General features: G+C 48.0%; 1 long non-coding RNA gene across 1 annotated transcript; it reads left to right on the top strand.

The window, feature by feature from the left end:
• Positions 1 to 280: 280 nt before the first annotated feature.
• Positions 281 to 19,669, top strand: LOC119965069. The gene is made up of 2 exons (XR_005460425.1): positions 281 to 416; positions 19,466 to 19,669. It is a non-coding gene; the product is annotated as an uncharacterized LOC119965069 (long non-coding RNA).
• Positions 19,670 to 21,407: the final 1,738 nt, after the last annotated feature.

Raw genomic sequence — 21,407 nt, forward strand, 5'->3', positions numbered from 1 at the left:
TGCTGTAAGGCCTAAAGTAGTTATTTTCAAAGTCGGGGTTGCGACCCACGGGTGGTTCATGGGCGGGTGTCGGGAGGGTCACAGAGCCATCCATCGCGGCGTACCTGATCATGCGAATTGATGCGCAATAGCCGCAGCAGGGATGCTGCCAGTACAAAAGGGGTCACGTGTCAGGAGCACATGAATTCTCCCCTAGGCCCAGGCAGACACACAGCATGTAAGAGCGACTAAATATTATCAATAAACTTTTATTGTTCTTTGACCCTGGTCACCAATTCACAGAATGCAACAGAGACTTCACCACATTGAGAGGTGAAGTCATCCACATCTTCAACTCTCTCACTTTTGCTGATGGTGAAGACAAATCAAAATTTAAGACGGTCCTCCTCAAGTTTGACAGTCACTGCGATATCGAGGTAAATGAAAGTTTTGAGCGCTATGTCTTTGCGTTTGCAGGGTAAGGATGAACCTTTTCAATCCTTTCTCACCCACCTCCGCATCCTTGCGCAGTCCTGTAATTACAGGTCCATCTCCGACTCCATGATACACGACCAGATCGTTTTTGGTGTTCAGTCGGACCCCCTACGCCAGCAGCTCCTCAAGGTTAAGCAGCTCACCCTTGCGATTGCCATCGAGACCTGCATTCTGCATGAACACGCCACTAACCAATACTCGCACATCCAAGTGGCGCGGCAAGGTCCCCACGAGGCAGAACGGGTACAAGCAATCAAGCAACTCCAGGGCCTCAGCCTGGATGAGGGCGGCCATTTTGCGCGCTTTTCACGGCCTCCCGCGCATGCGCGCACTGTTTTTGCATGCATAACTAACAGGGTTGTAAGGTAAAACTGAGAGATTTTTGTTGCGACAAACTGTCGGGTGTTTTATAATTCGGAACATCAGTCTTGTCTAGCCCATCTGAACAGTTCTCAAGTTCAATATGAAAAAGCCTATCAAGATGTGCAGCGTGCAGTCTTGGTAAGAGAAGAGTCAGAAAAGCAGGTAGAGACACTGAAGAAGCAGTGTAGTGACCTAAAAGCAGCTTTAAGGGCACTCCATGCTGCCACCACTGAGCAAAGGCAAAGCACAGTGGACCACGCTAAATGTAGGAAGCAGATTGCGCAGCTGCAATCTCTGCTTTCTGTGCAGAATGGGTTCCAAGAGACATTTGGGACACAGTTAGATGAAGAAAATGCCCCAGATTGGCAGGAATTGAGCGAAACCGCGCAGCGCTATGTTAGGGAACATGTGCGCCAGCAGCGCAACAGAAAAGGAAAGCGTCCCAACCCCCCACAGATCAGATAGCACCCGCACCAATGAACCCAGTCACCACCCAAAGAAAAGCAACCGCAGAAGGTGCATCCGAGATCACATACACCACCCCCTTAACTGTAACACAACTAAGGGACGCGTGTGAGAAAATCACCCCGTTCCTCCCCACTGCAGACTGCCACCGATTTTTCGCACGAGTGAAACAGCAGGCGACCATGTACGGCCTGGATGAACGAGAGCAGGTTAAGCTCACGGTTTTGAGTTTAGACTCATCGGTTGTAGCAGCCCTCCCCGACCCACAGAACGTTGGAGGAGGCACCCTCGAAGAGATGCATACAGCTATTTTAGACGCAATAGGGTACAACAGAGGAGACCCAGTCGAAGGCCTAAATAAGTGTAGGCAGAAAAGGACAGAGCACCCCACAGTATTCGCAGGAAGTCTGTGGATTCATTTCACTGCTGTTTTTGGTGATTTAGACCGCGCACATTTAACCCGAGATAATATGGTTAAATGGACCCGCACAATCATCTCCCACGCCACAGATGCAGGACAGAATGCCTGCTCCAATTAGGACCCCTCAGAAGAGGCCCATAATGAAAAATGGATATTGAAATGATTGTCCCGCGCTTGGGAGCAATCTGTCCAAGGCAAGCTTAAAGTAAAGAACCCCGAAGAAGCTCAGGCTGCAGCAGATATTCAGGCAGTGAGAGCACACCAAAACCCCGCATGGGTAAATGAGGGAAAGAACAGCCCCCCACAGAAGTCACAAGAATGTAATAACTGCGGACAGTTAGGGCATTTTGCTAGGGAATGCAACGGCCCGCAGAAATCTCAGAGAGGCCAGCAGACAGGCACTCTGACCAGGAACAAAGCTAAGCCTATCCATAGTATAGGGACGCAGTCAGGACAGACCAATGTGGATGGAACGGACTGACGGTGTTCGGGCTCCCCCACTTGGGTCTGTGACACCCTCTGGGACACAACCGGAAGACCGGTGGTCACGGCGAAAATTCGGGGAGAGCCCATAGAATTACTCTGGGACACAGGAGGGTCCCGCACAACTATTAATTTCTCCAGTACACCACAGGCAGACACGTGGCCCACTACAGCCTCAATAACCCTCAGCGGCTTTACAGGCCACTCGCAACAGGGATACATTACAGCTCCTGTATCAATCCAACTAGGGAATATCTCCACCAGACACCCCGTTGTTTTAGTTAATCTGCCCTGCACAGCAGAACACATGCTGGGCATTGACTTTATGAATGCCCACAGCCTGTCGTTCGACCCAGTAAATCTATGCCTGGCGAATGGCGAAATCAGACAGAGCACCCGCTACTCTCACAGTAGGAGAGTATGCGAATAGGATTCGCGCAGTAGGCGACTATTGTTTTGACCCGACCACGCTTAGCACAGACAAACAGGTTAGGGCAGTACTGAACAAGCACAGGACAGCATTTGCCAGTCACCGGCACAACTGCGGCAGAATGACTGGACAAGTTCAAATTACTGGACCTGACCCGAGACCACAGAGACAGTACAGATTTCCCCTAGAAGCAGAGGGAGAAATTGGAAAAGTTATAGAGAGCTTATGAGAGCAGGGTGTACTTAGGACAGTAGCCTCGACTAATAATGTCCCTATTTGGCCAGTGAGGAAGCCCGACGGATCATGGCATCTGACCATCGATTATCAGGAACTCAACAAAGTAACCCCAGCAGTAGCAACAAGTCCCCACGGTAGCAACAAGTCCCGAGACCATGCTCAAACAGGGACTCCACTCCAAATATTTCACGGTATTGGACATTAGCAACGGCTTTTGGTCAATCCCATTGGCAAAGGCGTGCCAGTACAAATTTGCCTTCACATTCAAAGGACAGCAGTATACGTGGACATGTCTCCCACAAGGATTCCACAATTCCCCCTCCAGTTTCCACCGACAGCTGGCAAATGTACTAGCAAAATTTTCCCGACCCGAATGTCTGGTACAGTATGTGGACGACCTATGACTGCAGACAGACACCAAGGCAGAGCACATCACGCTTCTGTCCGAACTCCTGGAACTATTGCAAGACATTGGATGTAAAGTTAACCCCAGAAAGGCCCAAATATTGGAGAATCAAGTGATGTATTTGGGTACAGTCATCACGCACGGCAAACGCGAGGTTGAGTTCAAAAGAATTGACTCAATCGTCAAATTGCCCCTTCCCCAAAATGTTTCAGCCCTCCGGTCATTTTTAGGACTGGTTGGGTATTGTCGGAACCATATCGATGGTTTTGCGACCAAGGCAGCCCCACGATCAGACCTCCTTAAGAAAGGAGCCCCTTGGGAATGGCTTCCATAGGTTCTGCACTCATGAATATTCTCCAGGTGCACCAGGACCATGATCCCCGCTGCCAACGTTCTCTTGCAACCAAAAGTCAAAACCAACGTGAGTGGTGCCCTCATCAAGCAGCGATGAAGGGGTAGGAGGTACTACAATCAAAATGTCTGTCCTTTAAAACCTTGCCAAATGGCCAGGGTTCAGACCACATGCTGCCTCAATGAAATGCTGGTGGTACACAGCCATGGACCGCAGCCAAAAAGCTATGTGGTTGCCTTGGACAATACTCATTACATATAAAACCGGTGTCACTTACTTCAGGCATTTGAACCAGCACCACTAACCACCACGGTAACCCATGCGACTGGCCTGCAATCCAGACCCCCTACACCACTGGAAATGGAGGCTCCTCCAGAGGCCAACTCAGAAAGCCCTGCAGCCACTGGGTATGCCACAAGCATTGCCTGGTGCCATCCACACTGAGGAAACCAACCCGAGGGCATCTAAAGCACAACTAACTGGCACAAACACGTGCTCAGGGTACATGAGTAAATTAAATACAGGGTTCAAGGACCATGTGATAAACTAGTCTACAAATGGATTTTGTTTTTAAAAGGGGGTGTGGGGAAGGAGAGGCAATGTGGTGCGTGCCAGCTGCAGCAGCCCAATCAGTGTTTTGCACAATGTAAATGGTTGTGTGTTGTTTGCTCTGTTCAACTTTTCATGTTGTAAATAATTTACACCTTGTAACAATTCTCTTACACTGTTACACCTTAGTACTGCTGGGTGTTGCAACGTAAATAGGGCAGAAGTAGATCCGGTGGTCAGGTGGATGAAGCGGATACAAAAGGAATCACGTGTCGGGAGGGTGAAGGTTCTCCGATGGGCATGGGCAGACACATTGTATATAAGTGCTGCTCAGTAATATTATTTTTGTTGCTCGCTGGTCACCCAAAATTGCAACAAAATACTCCTGCAGAGGTCATTCATCTTCCTACCCTGCAGATCATTTTGCTGGCAGTTTCCCATGGCTTAGTCCTCCTGTGCAACCACCTCCGAAGCCGGCGAGATGCGGTCTGTAGACCGCCTGGGACCATACCTCAGGTAAAGGACTTCCGGTGTTGGCGGACACCTCTTAATAGCGCCTCCAAGGAGTCGTGGCTAAACCTCAGAGGCTAGACTCTTCTTTGTCCTGGCGGCGATCTCAAGGTTGGTGGTGAACACAACTGAGCTGCAGAAAATGAATGTGTGTGTTCGGGTGGCATTTAAACATGGTGCCAGAACCTGCGACCCCATTAGATGATAATGGGCAGGACGAATCAGTGCCCACCCTGCCATATGATTCAGAGAACTGCCTGCCAATGAGTAATTAATGATCTGCCAAGTATACAATTGGGCACAATACCCCACAGCGGAAAGCGTGCAACGTATCCTGCCTGTCACTGCACTTGGTCTCTGGGACAGAAAATTCCGCCCAGTATTACCATGCTCCTATGTATGTTAAGCACTGTATTGTCCTGGTTAGTAGTTATTCCTCAACCAACACCACTAAAACAAATGGATAGTCAATTTCTCACTGCTGTTTCTGTGAAGTTTCTGTGTACAAATTGGATGCTATGTTTCCTACAATACAGAAGCGACTCGACTTCAGAAGTATTTCATTGTGAAGTGTGTTAGGCCATCCGGAGGTTGTAAGAAACGCTTTGTAAATGCGAGTACTTTCTTTCTTACACATTGGCTCCTTTGTCAATCAAGAATCAAAGGTTTTGGGGGAGACAGGAAAGTAGAGTTGAGGCCACAATCAGATGAGCCGTGATTTTATCAAATCATGGAGCAGGCTCGAGGGGCCGAATGGTCTAATCCTACTCTGAATTTTTCTGTTCTTTATTACAGAAATAACTTAGAGCCATTAAGTATCAACGAAGTTTTATATATCAATAGGCTCGCATACTGAAAGTAGCCAACACTACTCTGCAGTGTAAGTCACCCCAGAAGTTGTGACTGATAAGCTAGACTACTGATTATTTTGTTAACGTGAATAAATAGAAAGTACTAAAACATGATATAAAGCTTTACATTGTTGCTAATGGAACGGCGTCAGACCTACTACAAGAAAAAAAGATAGGTTAATGTTTTTGGGTAGCCATCCTTTTTTTAAAGCTGATTTTGATAAAGTGCACTTCTCACAAAACTTTGACCCACCATGAGTCATTTCAGATGCTGAAGAATCTGCCGTGGATTTGCAGATTTCCTGTTTTCTTTTAGGTCAACAAAGTTTACCATTACTTTCAGCTATAAGAGGTTCCTACTTTTTAAATGGGGCTCTTCATACTGTTTACCTGATTCCAAAAGCTGTCCCATTTAGTTCCTGTTGTCTCTTCCCAAAATTCATTTCTCAGATCGGGTATATTGACAGATTGAATTGTAGCTATTGAATTCCAGTGTCAGGCCTCAGTGACTAAAGTCCGATTGTTCATACTTGTTCAAAAGTGGTTGATAGCTTCACTTTCTTTTTTTAAAAAGCTGTCAAAAGCAAATCTGATTCTTTAAAATATATACATTCTCGCATTCATCCTTATTCAAAATTAAAAACACACTGGAAAATTTTTAATTGCATTTTCCCGTATGTCCCCAAAACTGGTCAACTTCTATTGAGTTTCGGCAACATGATAAATTAATTGTGTTCTGCATTCATCCAATTACTTGAGAATAACTTAGCATATCCTAAACCTCCATTTGTACCACTTCAGCATATGAATAAGAATGACAATTGCAATTGTAAGTTGATGTACCATCAATTCGACTCAAGACACAATTAGGATCTGAACTGTGGCTTTAATCAGCTAGTTGTTAGCCCTGTGGTCGACTACAGGGAAAGGCTGAACCCCGGGAACTCTGGGTACTTATATCCCGCCTCGGAGGCGGGGCCTACTTGCCTCTCGACCAATTGGAGAACAGTCACATGACTAGTCCCAACCAATCGGACGAGAGGCACATGACCAACCAGAGCCAATGGGAAGCCAGTGCTCTGCACCAATGGCAGTGCTCATATCCATACCACCACATAAGTGTTATGTGATAGCAAGAACTATGGTGTAAGGATTAGTGGCCAGCGCATTTAACATTAATTGAACCTTTTCCCCAAGCTTTCCCGTACATTCATTTATGGAATGTGGGCACCATTGGCTGGGCCAGCATTTATTGTCCTTGACTAATTTACAGGGTCCCAGGTTCGATTCCCGGCTGGGTCACTGTCTGTGTGGAGTCTGCACATCCTCCCCGTGTGTGCGTGGGTTTCCTCCGGGTGCTCCTGTTTCCTCCCACAGTCCAAAGACTAAATGCTTGCCAGGCATTTCAGAGGATATTTTGTAGAATCGATCAAATTTCTGTGGATCTGGAATCGCATGTAGATGAGACTGATGCACTATCAATTACGATGAGATGAGAGTAGAGAGTAATCGAGGCTTTATTAAGCAGAGATGTGTTGCCTCCGACAGCTCCTGCCAAAATGGCTGTAGCTCGGTGAGCACACACATTTATACTCTGCCTACTGGGTGGAGCCAGCAGGCAGGGATCTACCCCCGTACCTGTAGTACAGGAGCCTTACCACAAAACTTCTCATATACGTCATATATCCAAACAGTGGTGACTACCACATTCACCCCCTGTTAAAAAAGAGTCCAGCAGGGGTGGTGGAAAAACTATTTACATGTATGTGAGCATTTTTAAAGTGTACAGTTTGGGGAAAAGTTCACAAATTTAGCCGGTTGGGTGCCTTGATCCTCCGCTGTGAGCGCCGCAGTGCCAGTGGCGATGCAGGCGCTGGCTTGGTCGCCGGTGACTTCAGGAGCGTGTAGTCCTCATCTTCATCCCTGGGTGGAATGCCTAGGCGTACTGCGGGTTTGCATGGAGCAGATGTACCCTCTTGACCAACGGGTCCACCTTGTTGAGCCACACGTGCTTGCGGAAGAGAACGGGTCCTGGAGCTGCCAGCCACGTTGGGAGCGAAACCCCGGAGGTGGACTTCCTTGGGAAGGCAAGATGTTCATGGGGGGCTGCATTAGTCACAGTGCAAAGTAGTGATCGGATGGAGTGGAGGGCGTCGGGGAGGACCTCCTGCCAGCGGGACACGGGGAGATCTTTAGACCGTAGGGCCAGCAGGACGGCCTTCCAGACCGTCCCGTTCTCCCTCTCCACCTGCCCGTTTCCCCGGGGGTTGTAGCTGGTCGTCCTGCTCGAGGCAATGCCCTTGCTAAGCAGGAATTGGCGCAGCTCATCACTCATAAAGGAGGATCCCAGGTCGCTGTGGACGGAAGTGGGGAAACCGAGCAGAGTGAAGATGTTTTTGAGGGCTTTGATGACTGTGGCAGACATCATATCGGAGCATGGAATGGCGAAGGGGAATCTGGAGTATTCATCGACCACGTTAAGGAAGTACGTGTTTCGGTCGGTGGAGAGGAGGGGCCCTTTGAAATCCATGCTGAGGCGTTCAAAGGGGTGGGAGGCCTTCACCAGGTGCGCTCGGTCTGGCCGGTAGAAGTGCGGTTTGCACTCCGTGCAGACCTGGCAGTCTCTGGTGACCGCCCTGACCTCCGCAATGGAGTAGGGAGCATACCTACACCTTATCTCAGTTAGGATGGCATGGGAACACTGCAATTGATTTCTGCATCTTTAGGCTTAAGATGGGGAAAGACACAGTGAGGAGGAAAGTTAGCTAAGATTTACATTACTGATCATTTACTGGAAAAGTGTCGACGACTGTGGTGGGAAATCTGCGGCCTGGGGCCACATGCGGCTCTTCTTGGTTTTGAATGCGGTCCACGAGACATTTGTTTCACTGTTGCCCACATGTAGGGTCACCGCATTCCACTGATTTCCGTTCGCATAGTTGTTTCCTACCGGTATGACTGAAGTGATTCGCACGTAAAGCAAGGGCAAGTGAAGTGAGGTGCGTGCTGATTACACACAACATTGACTGTGCGAGCCGTGCGCTCCCTCTGCGTCCAAAGTCTAAATATCTATTTTGTTTTTACCATTTGAAGTTGATGATAGTTCTATTGAGATATAAATGATAAACCACTTTCCATAACTTGTTCTGAAATATTTGGCGTGTAGTAAATGTATTTTATCTTATTCATAAGGTCATGGTTAATGAACAAGCCTGATTTCAAACTTGCGGCCTACTGAGATGAACGAGGGTCACTCATGTGGCCCACTCACTAGCCTAGGTTGCCCATCACAGGTCTATGAGAACACCAAGCTAAAACAGCCGGGCTTACTCAACTCGTAGCCGCTGCTACATAGCAGCCATATTAACTGTGCACATGCATGAAGAATCATTGATTTGGTGGCTGGAGTTGCTGGATCACAACCTGAGCCACTGCCTTCAGGAAAGAGAAACCAAAACTAGTGTTCTTTTGTCGATCATCTGCAGCACACCGGCATAGAAGGCTGTACTTGGAAGGCACCATGGCACAACCTTTTAGGATTCAATTTCATGTCCATGATCCCCCTAAACTTCCACTTTTAAGCGATGCTACCAATGAGATGCGTAAAGTTCACTCCTCGTGCTTCCTTGCAGGGTGGGAATAAGTAAAATTATGATGGTCAGCTTCCATAATTCACTTCAGTGCACCTTCCGAAAGCCAGCTATGAGGTACCACAAACAGGGATCAAGGCACTGATCTTGAACTGGTCCTCTCAGCTGAGATTTCTGAGTTGTACACACACATCAACAGCAGAAACATTCCAATTGAGAGACTTTCTGTTTAACTTCGTACCTCAACTTGCCCATGTTGCATTGATCTCTCGAAATAATGCCAATATGCAATATAGTAATAATCTTTAGTAGTGTCACAAGTAGGCATACTATTAACACTGCATTGAGGGCAGCACGGTGGCGCAGTGGTAGCACTGCTGCCTCACGGCGCTGTGGTCCCAGGTTCAATCCCGGCTCTGGGTCACTGTCCGTGTGGAGTTTGCACATTCTCCCCGTGTTTGCGTGGGTTTCGCCCCCACAGCCCAAAGATGTGCAGAGTAGGTGAATTTTCATGCTAAATTGCCTCTTAATTGGAAAAAATGAATTGGGTACTCTAAATTTATATTAAAAAAAACACAGCATTGAAGTTACTGTGAAAATCCTCATGTCGCCACATTCGGGTACACTGAGGGAGAATTCAGAATGTCCAATCCAACTAACAAGCATGTCTTTCGGGACTTGTGGGAGGAAACCGGAGCACCTGGAGGAACCCATGCAGACACGGGGAGAACTTGCAGACGCCGCACAGACTGCGACCCAAGCTGGGAATCGAACCCCGGCTCCTACTGGCGCTGTGAAACAACAGTGCTAACCACTGTGCTACTGTGCCGCCATTATCTTGGTTTCTATAGAAAAGCTGATATTTGTCCAGAGCAAAAACCTACAAGATTTTTATTAAGTGAGCAATCTGCATTGTGATAATTGCCATCTTGTTTGATTTAAGGTCAGTACTGTTGTCAGGAAAAGGCACAACAATCAGATTCTGGGGAAACTACAGCTCCTCTGTGATTGCTCCCAACACGTAGCAATTGTTTATCTGAACTAATTAGCTTTTATTATGCTCACGGGTGCATTGTCTGTGAGTGACCTCTTGCTCATTTTGATTTGGGAATATGTTTCAAACAGCTCCGTGCAGATCAGTTGTGAAATTAATTAACTTGCTCCTGAGCCTCATTAATGAGACAACTTCATCTTGCAAAATTTGATATTATGGATAACTGAAAACAAAAACAGTGCACAAAGGTTACAACGTTGATTGATCTTTTGGAACATTGTTTTAGAACAGATTGGATTAGAATCCCTCCAGTGCAGAAGGAGGCCATTCAGCCCATTGAATCTGCACCAACCCTCTGAAAGAGCACTCTATCTAGACCCATACTCCATCCTATCCCCTAACCCCATCTAACCTATTGGATACTAAGAGACGATTTAGCATGGCCAAACCACCAAACTTGCACATCTTGGACTGTGAGAGGAAACCGGAGCACCCGAATGAAACGAATGTGCAAACTCCACACAGACATTTGCCCGTGGCCGGAATTGAACCCTGGTCCCTAGCGTTGAGGCAGCAGTGCTAACCACTGTGCCACTGTGTCACCAGTTTTCCATCAACTGTCAGAATTTTATTTAGAAACAGTTCTAATGAAAGCAAATAGTCATTTTTTACAATGAACTTCTATTAGTTAATACCCTATTTAAATTAATATCCATTAAGTACAACAAGAGGAATCTAGCAATAGGTGAGAAAAGGATCAGCATTGTTTAATTGTTTTTAGCATGACCGACTGTTATATTCTTCCAGGTTGGGCAGCATGATGGCGCAGTGGTTAGCACTGCTGCCTCACAACGGAGAGGTCCCAGGTTTGATCCCGGCTCTGGGTCACTGTCTATGTGGAATTTGCACATTCTCCCTGTGTTTGCGTGGCTTTCGCCCCCACAACCCAAAGATGTGTCTGTGTGGAGTCTGCACGGCCTCCCCGTGTGTGCGTGGGTTTCCTCCGGGTGCTCCGGTTTCCTCCCACAGTCCAAAGATGTGCGGGTTAGGTGGATTGGCCATGCTAAATTGCCCGTAGTGTCCTAAAAAGTAAGGTTGGGGGGGGGGGGTTGTTGTGTTATGGATATAGGGTGGATATGTGGGTTTGAGTAGGGTGATCATTGCTCGGCACAACATTGAGGGCCGAACGGCCTGTTCTCTGTTCTATGTGCAGGGTATGTGGATTGGCCGCGCTAAATTGCCCCTTAATTGGAAATAATGAATTGGGTACTGTAAATTTATAAAAAAATATATTCCTCCAGGTTACAGCAACTGTACTCAGACAGACATTTGGTTAGTCAAACCAGTTATTTTATTCAGGAAATGTACACTTACTAAAACTAGTTTGTTGTCAGACTGGAGAGCCAAAGCTGCAATGTGATAACAGATTTCTAAATAAGGGCCGCTGAACTAATTCTTAAAATACTGACCTTCGAAAAACACTTTGGAACAGATACTCAGAACATTCCCAATCCTCGACTTCTGTCGGGGAAGTTTCCCAATTACTGTGGCATTCTTTGTTCCAGCATCGATGGGATCTCAGCTTCATTAGGCGTTCCAATCACCTCTGAGTTTAATGGATGACTGATTTAATATTGCACTACTTTGCAATACAGTGTTATCATCCAAATGTTCATCTTGCTTGCTTGACAATGTTGTTCTTGACTCCACAAGCTATTGCAATGGCTGGGATATTATTCTATATATTGGAATGTTGTGGGAAGCAAATCTACACCTAGTCCAGTTAGTTTATCGGTCTCATTTAGCCGTAGCACCACCTATGGCCCTTTTAAACTAATCTATCTGGGGTTAGGTTGATTAGGTGTGTTTTAACAAGCTGATCCAGCAAAGCATAAGTTCATTTAAATCTAGTAGGACCATGCACTCATAACCCTCAAGTTAATTTAGGGAAATAGCAATAGCACATTCAGTTACTGATTAGACGAATTGCAGAAGCTCCTGTTTTGCAGCTGCCTCAAGCATTCAAAATATATTTCTGATGGCATTTGATATGTTTGTTAAAGGCAAAACAAAGTATGCAGCAGAAAACTTGTGAAAACCAGAGATTGTAATGAAGCAGTAGCCAGAACTGTGCATTACTCCTCAAAGTGTGAGGTCAACAATGCCTCGCCAGACAGACCACAGTGTAGCTATTTTCAGCAACATTCATCTTGACCAGAAACCAAAAATATTGTTGACATTTTAAAAGGAAAAACCCAAATGATAAAACAGATTACACTTCAAAAGTTACAATGTTTTGTTTGCAAATTCAAATGGCTAATCATGGACACGCCTGTTAGTTCAAAGAAAAATTGATTTCACAACTGTTTAAACCAAAGGTTAGTAAACCCTCAGGAGGAAATGATTCACTGACCTGCTGTCAGATGCATTTATTAGAAAGCCACATAGAAATTATATTGGGGTAGTAGCTAGACACATTCGGTGCAAGTTTAATGCTCTGCAAACTGTATTTGTCCACCACACGGCCTCCTTTCTAAAGGAGATATGTTAGGTGACAAAGCCAAAGGGAAGTCATTTTTCCTCAGTGTGAAGCTAGTGCAAATTCTAGCATGATCATCATGAATGTAAAAATTACCATATTCTTAAATGAGTAGAGAGCATCGCAGAAACAAATCCCTCACTTGAGTGTGCAGTTAATGGCATGTCACATTCCTCACACTATGAAGCTAGTTTTATCAGTCTGAAGAGGAAATCACCATATTCCTACTCATTCAATCAACACAGAAGTTTCCACTCCAAGTGCCAAGCTAAGGGCTATCAGTTAACCTAGACCTCAGATACCACAATATTTAGCTTTGCGAGAGGAGAAGACAGCTTCAAGACAAAAACATTTCCTTCTCAAGCTAGCAGGGGCAAGTTCCAGCTGTCAGCATGCCTGACTGCAGGTTGAACAAAGCTTCAATCAGATTTCCAAATCACCACAATAGATGGAACTATAATATCACAGCAATGTCAAGGAAGACCACTGTGCATTGAAATATTGTAGGCTTAAGATTTAACTCAATCTTCCAAATTCAATTTAGGCAATGCTTTCAATAATTACAATACCCTTGCAACAACTAAAAGGACTTATTTTAGTGTCGGTGTCAACATACTTCAAGCAGTATTCCAAAAGCAGATGCTGTGGTTTTGGAACTCTGCAACATGAACAGGAAATAGTGGAAATACTCACCAGGCCAGGAGCATCTGTGGAATGAGAAACAGGGCGAGTTTTTCAGGTCAATGATCTTTCTTGAGAATATCAAATGTTCTGTCAAAAGATAATTTGATCTGAAAAGTTAACAAAACTAATTTGATTTGATTTTTGGCTGTGTTTGGTTGGGTGTTTTCCGTGGCTTTTTGGGTGAGATCCAGACTGGCATTCACCCACACTTCATGCGCGATCTAACGGAAATGTTTCTCAGGGCGCGATTCTCTGGAAAGATTTCTAAGTGTTATAGCAAGCTGGAATTCATAGAATTGTAGAATTTATAGTGCAGAAGGAGGCCATTCAGCCCATCGAGTCTGCACCAGCCCTTAGAAACAGCACCCTACTTAAACTCATGCCTCCACCCTACCCCATAACCCAGTAACCCCACCTAACCTTTTGGACAATAAGAGGCAATTTAACATGGCCAATCCACCTAACCTGAACATTGTTCGATTGTGGGAGGAAGCCACAGCATCCGGAGAAAACCCACGCAGTCATGGGGAAAAAAGTGCAAACTCCACACAGTCACCTGAGGTTGATATTAAACCTGTGTCCCTGGAGCTGTGAGGCAGCAGTGCCAACCACTGGGCCACAATTGTCGCGAGCTTTCAGGCGTTCGGCCCAGCGAGGTCGGCAATGCTATTCAACATTAATTGTTCCACTTAACGTGAGCTCACGGGCTTCTCGTTGCAAATGAAGGCTCACCAGCTGATTCACTGGCACCGCACTCGCCAGCTGACAAGGTCGACGGCATTTAAGTTGCACTTGCTCAGCCAACCTCAGGCAGCTCGCAACAATGGCGCCGAGGAGACCTGCCCCAAGATTCAGGGCGCTGACCTGGGGAGGCTGCTAGATGCTGTGGAAGCCAGGAGGGATGTCCTATTCCCCAGAGGGTCCAGGAGGGTCAGCCATAGGGCAGCCAGTGCATCCTAGGACAAGGTACCGGTAGCAGTGCGCTCGGGTTGTTTGACCAGGACTGTCCTTCAGTGCAGGAAGAAGGTCAAAGACCTACACCGGGCACCACGGGCGAGAAGCCACCCCCCCTCCCCGAGACCTTTCCGTCCCCAAAGGAGAGTCCACCCCCTCCCCCTTCACCCCCCCCCAGCCTTTCCTCCACCCCCCACCTCCTTCAATCCCCCCAAACTCTTCCTTCACACCCTCCTCCCACCGCTGTGAACCACGCGTGTGGTTAATGATTCCCCCTCTGTGTTTCCTCAGGTTAAACTTTCCCACAATCGCCAGAGAGGGTCCTGACTGGCGGTGATGTGCCTACATCAGGATCCTCAGTACCTCCGAGGAACATACCCTGGAGGTGACCGGTGTTGCCCAGGACAAGGCAGTCACCAACATAGAGGCTTGAAGATTCCGCAGAGGTGAGGAATCACTGGGATCCACTGGAGGACTTGTCAAATTTGAGTTGTTATTGCCTTACTGACTGACCCATCCCTCCCACTGACCACATGTCTATTCTCCCACAGGTCCTCCAGCCGAACGCACCAGCCCATTCTGAGCGACACCCTCTCCAGTCTCCCATGATACCATCTTGGAGGAGAGTTCCGATGATGCTACTGTTATAGTCACGGCACAGCTGTCATCCCCACCCTCCATTAGCGCAGATACACACACCTCGGTGGGAAATGTTAGTGGTCAGGCTTCTGGAGCACAATCTGGTGAGCACCACACTCTGCTGATGTATATCTGGTGGAGGCAGGAATCCCCAGATGAATCAGAGGCCTGCTAGATCCATGGACCCAACTGGGTCCAGCCTGATTCTGAGCCTCTAGAACAGAGTTACCCGGGGCTGATGGGGCGATAGGGACCTACCTGACCGTTCAGAGAGAGATGTCAGCGATACTCCAGCAGATCCATTGCCGATTGGAGGAGTCCCAGAGGCTACGGGCACAGGAGATGGCACCGGCAATGAGTGGCACCGAGGCCAACACTGCTAGGGTGGCAACTGCAGTGGATAGCATGGTGCACGAGGTCGGCACCATGAGTGAAGGTGTCCAAGGCTTCGGTGACAGCCATGGCTGAGGATCTCGGCAGTATGTCTGCCTCACTGGGGGATGTCACCCAGTACCAGGCCGTTGGTGGGGTTCTGCGGGACATGTCCATTTCATACCCCCTTCACCCCTCACCCTTCATTCCCCCCTCACTGTCCCTTTGATGGGCATTGCCTCGCTCAGCCAGACACTTGGCTGTGCTACCCTGACATGCAGGCACCCTGGCAATGTCAGCATGGCACTGCGAAGTGCCCTGGCACTCTGCCAGTGTCAATGTGGTACTGGGTGACATCCCCCAGTGTCAGGTTGGCACTGCGAAGTGCCCTGGCACTCTGCCAGTGTCAATGTGGTACTGGGTGACATCCCCCAGTGTCAGGTTGGCACTGCGAAGTGCCCTGGCACTCTGCCAGTGTCAATGTGGCGCATTGGCAGTGTCAGGCTGGCACTGCCAGGGCGCTTAGTTGGCATTTCCAGACTGCTTGGGTGACAAGAGGAGTGCCAGGGTATTGCCCTGCCCTGTCCAATGGCCTCAGAGACCCCCGGGTGGCGATCACGACTGGTCACTGCTTGTGGAGACCAGGCGAATGGACACCTGATGCGACTGGTGACTCCTGGGTGCTGGGTGAATGTTGCGTTGGGGTTTTTAAATAATCCAAATGACTCATTTACATATCATTATCTGGGTCACTCCCAGCGAAGGCATGATCCAGATCTTGCCGGGTGTCACGGGTCGGGTGGCTTGCGATTGGCTCTGTGCCCGGCGGGAAGCCCGATTGGGGCCTCGGCACAATTTACCCATTGCACCTATCTGCGCCGAGAGCAATGCATTGGCTGAATCGCGCCCGATGTTTCTGAAGTGTGATAATTGAAATTCGATATTGCAACTTATATTAAGATGTACATTTACAGCTTTAGAAATAGGTAAGTGCAGTTCAAACACAAATAGTTTTAAAGTCAGCTATGGGGGCCTTTTGGGCATGATGGATAAACTGTAGGGTACTGTGCACCTAAGAATCAAAGATTGTAACAGCCTAATTGCTCTTGGATAAACAAATGACGGGAGGCTACCGTTACCGAGTTCGCGAGTTGCCTGGTCGCTGCGAGGTCGAGCGTTCCCCCTTCTAATAGGTGCTGGTGGATGTACGCCAACTCCATGCCCGTAACGAAAGCATCCCTGATTAAGAGGTCTGTATGTTCCACGGCTGAAACTGCCTGGCAATCACAGTTCCTCACCAGGATGTGCAGGGCACGTCAGAAATCGTCTAATAACTTACCGGGGAGTTGCTGCCTCATGGAGGTGCCTAGTGTAGAGTTTGTTGACCGGCCTGATATAGTGTCCTTTCAGAAGCTCCATAGTTTCAGGGTAAGTGGACGCATCCCGGATAAGAGGAAAAATCTCGAAGCTCACCCGTGAGTACAGGATCTGAAGCTTCTGTGCGTCCGAGGGCTGTTCAGTCGCTGTCTGCTTGAGGGTGCAGATGTAGGCGTTCTGGCTTGATGCGGAGCTCCATCGCTGTAATATCTCTACTTAATAAATTGATGCACTATCAATTATGACGAGACGAGAGTAGAGAGTAATTGAGGCTTTATTAAGCAGAGATGTGATGCCTCCTGCATCTGCTACCAGAAATGGGAGCAGCTCGGTGTGCACATACATTTATACTCCGCCTACTGGGTGGGGCCAGCAGGCAGGGGTCTACCCCCATACCTGTAATACAGGAGACTTACCGTATTACCTCTACTCCAAGTATTATACAAACAGTGGTGACTACCACAAGGTTCGCAAAGAGCGAGGGAGGGGCGACCTTAAGGTCAGGCTTCGGAGTTTGCATTGAAAGTCTAAACCTAGTAGCAGCAGGGCGCAGAGATGGGGGAGGACGTAAAGCTTGAAATCGGCATACTCGACGCCCTATATTGCAAGGTTAGCGAAGCAATACCTCCGGATCACACACTCTGCAGATCCGGAGTGTGACCCGGAAGCAGGGAGATGGTTTGTGAGACGTGGAGGACCTGGAGGGAGCAGCGCCTTACTATATCCGGGTGGACGAAGCTATCTGTGTTCCCAGAGTCGAAGAGGCAGGACTACTCCTGTCCATTGAGTTGGACGGTCATCATGGAGTTTTGAAGGTGATAAGGCCGGGACTGGTCGAGCTGAATCGAGCTGAGTTGCGGGTGACTGGTAACGGCAGTGGCGGGATGGTCCCAACATAGCGGCCCCGATGAGACGCACGTGGCGGGCGGTGTCGAGGATGGCGACCACGATGGCTGCCCCCACAGGTCGCACGGGGTGGACGACGCGTCAGAAGAGGGCGGGCCCGGCAGGCACAATGCCACGCTGCGGGGTCTGTGAGCCTCAGGCCGGGCCTGGCAGGCTTTTGATTTTTGCACTTTAGGTCGGGCCAGGCATATCTTAGCAAAGTGCCCTTTCTTGCCACACTCGTTGCAGGTCGCATTTCGAGCTGGGCAACACTGCATGGGGTGCTGGCCCTGCCTGCAGAAGTAACAATATGGCCCTCCGGAGCTGGCAGGCTGCCGTGCGGCGCAGGTACGGGTCACGCCCCAGTCGGGTGATGGCTGCGCCTCCAATGCCCCCGAGGATGCTGCGTGGTCGGATGGAAAGGCCTCCATGCTCTGGAAGGCCACTTCCAGCGAGGTAGCTAGTTTCACCATCTCCTCGAGGTTGAGGGACCCTTTCTCGAGAATCCGTTGCCGGATGTAGCTGGACCTGACTCCTGCCACATAGGTGTCTCGGATCATCAGCTCTGTGTTCTGTACTGCCGTGACCGTCTGGCAGTTACAACTCCGGACAAGTACCCTCAGTTCGCGCAGATATTCAGCCAGCGTCTCACCCTGGCGCTGACGCCGTGTGGTCAGGAGGTGTCGAGCGAGTACCTCGGTCACTGGCCTCACAAACTGTCCTTTGAGCAGCTCCACTGCCTCCGTGTACAAAGCCGCGTCCCTGATTAGCCAAAAAATCCTGTGGCTCACCCAGGCGTTGAGGAAACGCTGTTTGAGTACCGCGGAGACCACGGCGGCCGAGGAGTCGAGGTGGGCCTCGAAGCAACTGAGCCAATGCTCAAAGATAGCCATAGCTTCAGCTGCCTGCGGGTCGAGTTCAAGACAGTCAGGTTTCAGAGCGGCGTCCATTGTGAAAAAAATAACTAGTTGATTAAATTGATGACCATCAATTCAGTCAAGGCAGTTTGTACCAAAGAACAGCAGCTTTAATCAACTGGATGTGTGCCAACCTGTAGCTTCTCCCGCACTGAGAGCCTGTCTTAGACCGGCCAGTTATATACCCCGTCAGAGGGGCGGAGCCACAGGCGGAGCCAACAGCAGCATGAACACAACAATTCAACAGCAACAGTAACAGTGACAACAGTAAGTATATACAATAGTGGATGTCGATGACAATAGTAATGATAGAATAACAGTGAGTATATACAATAGCCATAGGTGGCTCACCACACAAGGTATAGAGAAAACCAGAAGCAGATCCTACATCCACCCTACAGGGCACTGGTGGTCCAATACAGTAGATCGCCTCATCACCCTTTTGCAACTGAAAGTTGTCAAGACAGATAGACTTAACAAGGGAATAAAATTGCAAGGAACATTTTTGGATACGATAAAAGTTCTCCCAGAGGAAGTTAAAAAAGTAGGACCACGTTAAAAAAACGTAACTTTCAGAGTACAAAATAATCTTCATAAGTCTGGAACACATTGTTCACTTCCTATGAAAGGCACATGAAAGGCAGAAGCCTTTTCATTAATAATTGGTACTTTTTAGCAGCTCTATGCAATCATCGAGATGGTCTTATGGCCACCAGATGAAGACTTCTGCAAGAAGAATGAAGTGAATCCCACTTGTGAGGGTTTGCAAATAAATGTGGTTTCCTTACCCAACTCACAGTCCCCTCCAGCAATGGGAAGGGAAACTTCCTCTGCAACCCACAATTTGTAGAAGAATTGAATATTTATTTTGGGACCATTGTAAACACAAATATCTCCAGATTTCAAGGCATTCGATTATATTTTAACAATTGAATCAAATATTAAGTAATGCACATAATGTTTTGTTTTACAGATGAGGGTCAGTCAGCAGGATACAACAGAACAAAGATGCTCCACAATTATTCAATTCTAATTACGATTGCAGAAAAAGCATTCTTTCAAATCAACTAATAATATACAAACTGTTCAACTATATTCCCTTTTTAAACAGAACTTTTCAAACATCTTTGCTGTAAAGCTGTATTTACTTATAATTAAAAGGATTTATCTTCTGTCAGTCAGGATATTTTCTTGAGAACTGTGCGTGGGATCTTCCGTTCTTGGCAGGTGTCCAATCTGCTGCCTGAAAAATACAACACAACACAAATGCTAACTCTCAGAAGGAAGATCTGCCATATCTTCTGCCTGCCCATCAGGCGGTTAAGTGGACAATGCTCGGCCTTCCTCCTGCCCGCCCGCCAGTGGCGTGCAGAGGGGGGTGGCCGACGGTGCGTTGGCCCCGGGCATCCATTGGATGGGGGCATCAATCAGAGGCTATTGCTCTCCCCAATTTCACCCAGATGCCTAAATTTTTCCACCTGAATTTAACAAATTGTTTTGCTAAGGTGGGGGGGGGGGGGGGGGCGTCACAATCAAATCCAGTGACTACCAACATGTACCTTGTGTCAGGGTGAGGTGACTGCGCTCCCAGACTCCCCCGCGGTGGGGAAACCGCTCTATCCGCCGCGCGGGCGGATGGCCCGGGACTGCGCATGTCCAAGGGAGGGGGAGCTCCTCACATGCAGGGAAAGGCCCCGCCCCCTGATCTGCATGCTGAGATGTTGACCAATGAAAAAAGATTGAGGACCGGAGGGACTGTGGTTCTCCAGCTTTGTGTGAGTGATAATTGAGCTTTCACACCGACGGAATCTTCCTCCTGTCTCCAACATCTGTGAGTAAAACACTTTCTTTTCTCCCCCTTTCCATTTCTTTTTTCATTATGACCATCAATTGGTCACTTGCAGCAACTGAAGGGAAAGTAAGTGAATCCAGGGAGGGTTCAGACTCTGGAAAGCTTGGCCCAGGTCTCTCTCTTAAAAATATTGACATCCATTGCTCCCTCAGTTTGACACATGAAATGAAATGAAAATCGCTTATTGTCAGGGGCTGTTTAGCACAGGGCTACATTGCTGGCTTTGAAAGCAGACCAAGGCAAGCCAGCAGCACGATTCGATTCCTGTAACAGCCTCCCCAAACAGGCGCTGGAATGTGGCGAATGCGGAATGTGACAATAAGCGATTTTCATTTCATAAGTAGGCTTCAAATGAAGTTACTGTGAAAAGCCCATAGTATTGACCAGGACACAGGGGTAACTCCCCTGCTCTTCTTCAAAATAGTGGCTGTGGGATCTTCAACATCCACCTAATAGGGACAGACAGAGCCTCAGTTTAACAACTTATTTGAAAGAAGGCTGTTCTGACAGTGCAGCACTCCCTCAGTTCTGAGTGTGATTAGGGATTCAGTCATTCACCCCAACTGCTGACACACCAGCGAGTTCACTCTGGGGAGAGGCTGTTCACCTGCTCTGTGTGTGGGAAGAGATTCTCTCAATTAACCAACCTGCTGACACACCAGAGAGTTCACTCCGGGAAGAGGCCGTTCACCTGCAGTGTGTGTGGGAGGGGATTCACTCAGCCATCCATCCTGCTGAGACATCAGTGAGTTCATACAGGTGAGAAGCCATTCACTGCTCTCTGCACACAGCGGTTTAGAACATCATCTACACTGAAATGAAAATCACTTATTGTCACAAGTAGGCTTCACTGAAGTTACTGTGAAAAGCCCCTAGTCGCCACATTCCGGCGCCTGTTCAGGAGGCTGGTACGGGAAGTTATATTCAAAATGTTTTCCTTTCTCATAATATTTCTCAGTATATTAGGCCTTATACTTGAGTCTTTGGGGCATACAATCAAGATTTGCCCCGGGCATCACCAGACCTCTGCACGCCACTGCCGCCCGCCAAGAGCTGCCAGCCA

The sequence above is a fragment of the Scyliorhinus canicula genome, chromosome 4 (assembly GCF_902713615.1).
Source record: "Scyliorhinus canicula chromosome 4, sScyCan1.1, whole genome shotgun sequence".
NCBI classification, from domain to species: Eukaryota; Metazoa; Chordata; class Chondrichthyes; order Carcharhiniformes; family Scyliorhinidae; genus Scyliorhinus; species Scyliorhinus canicula.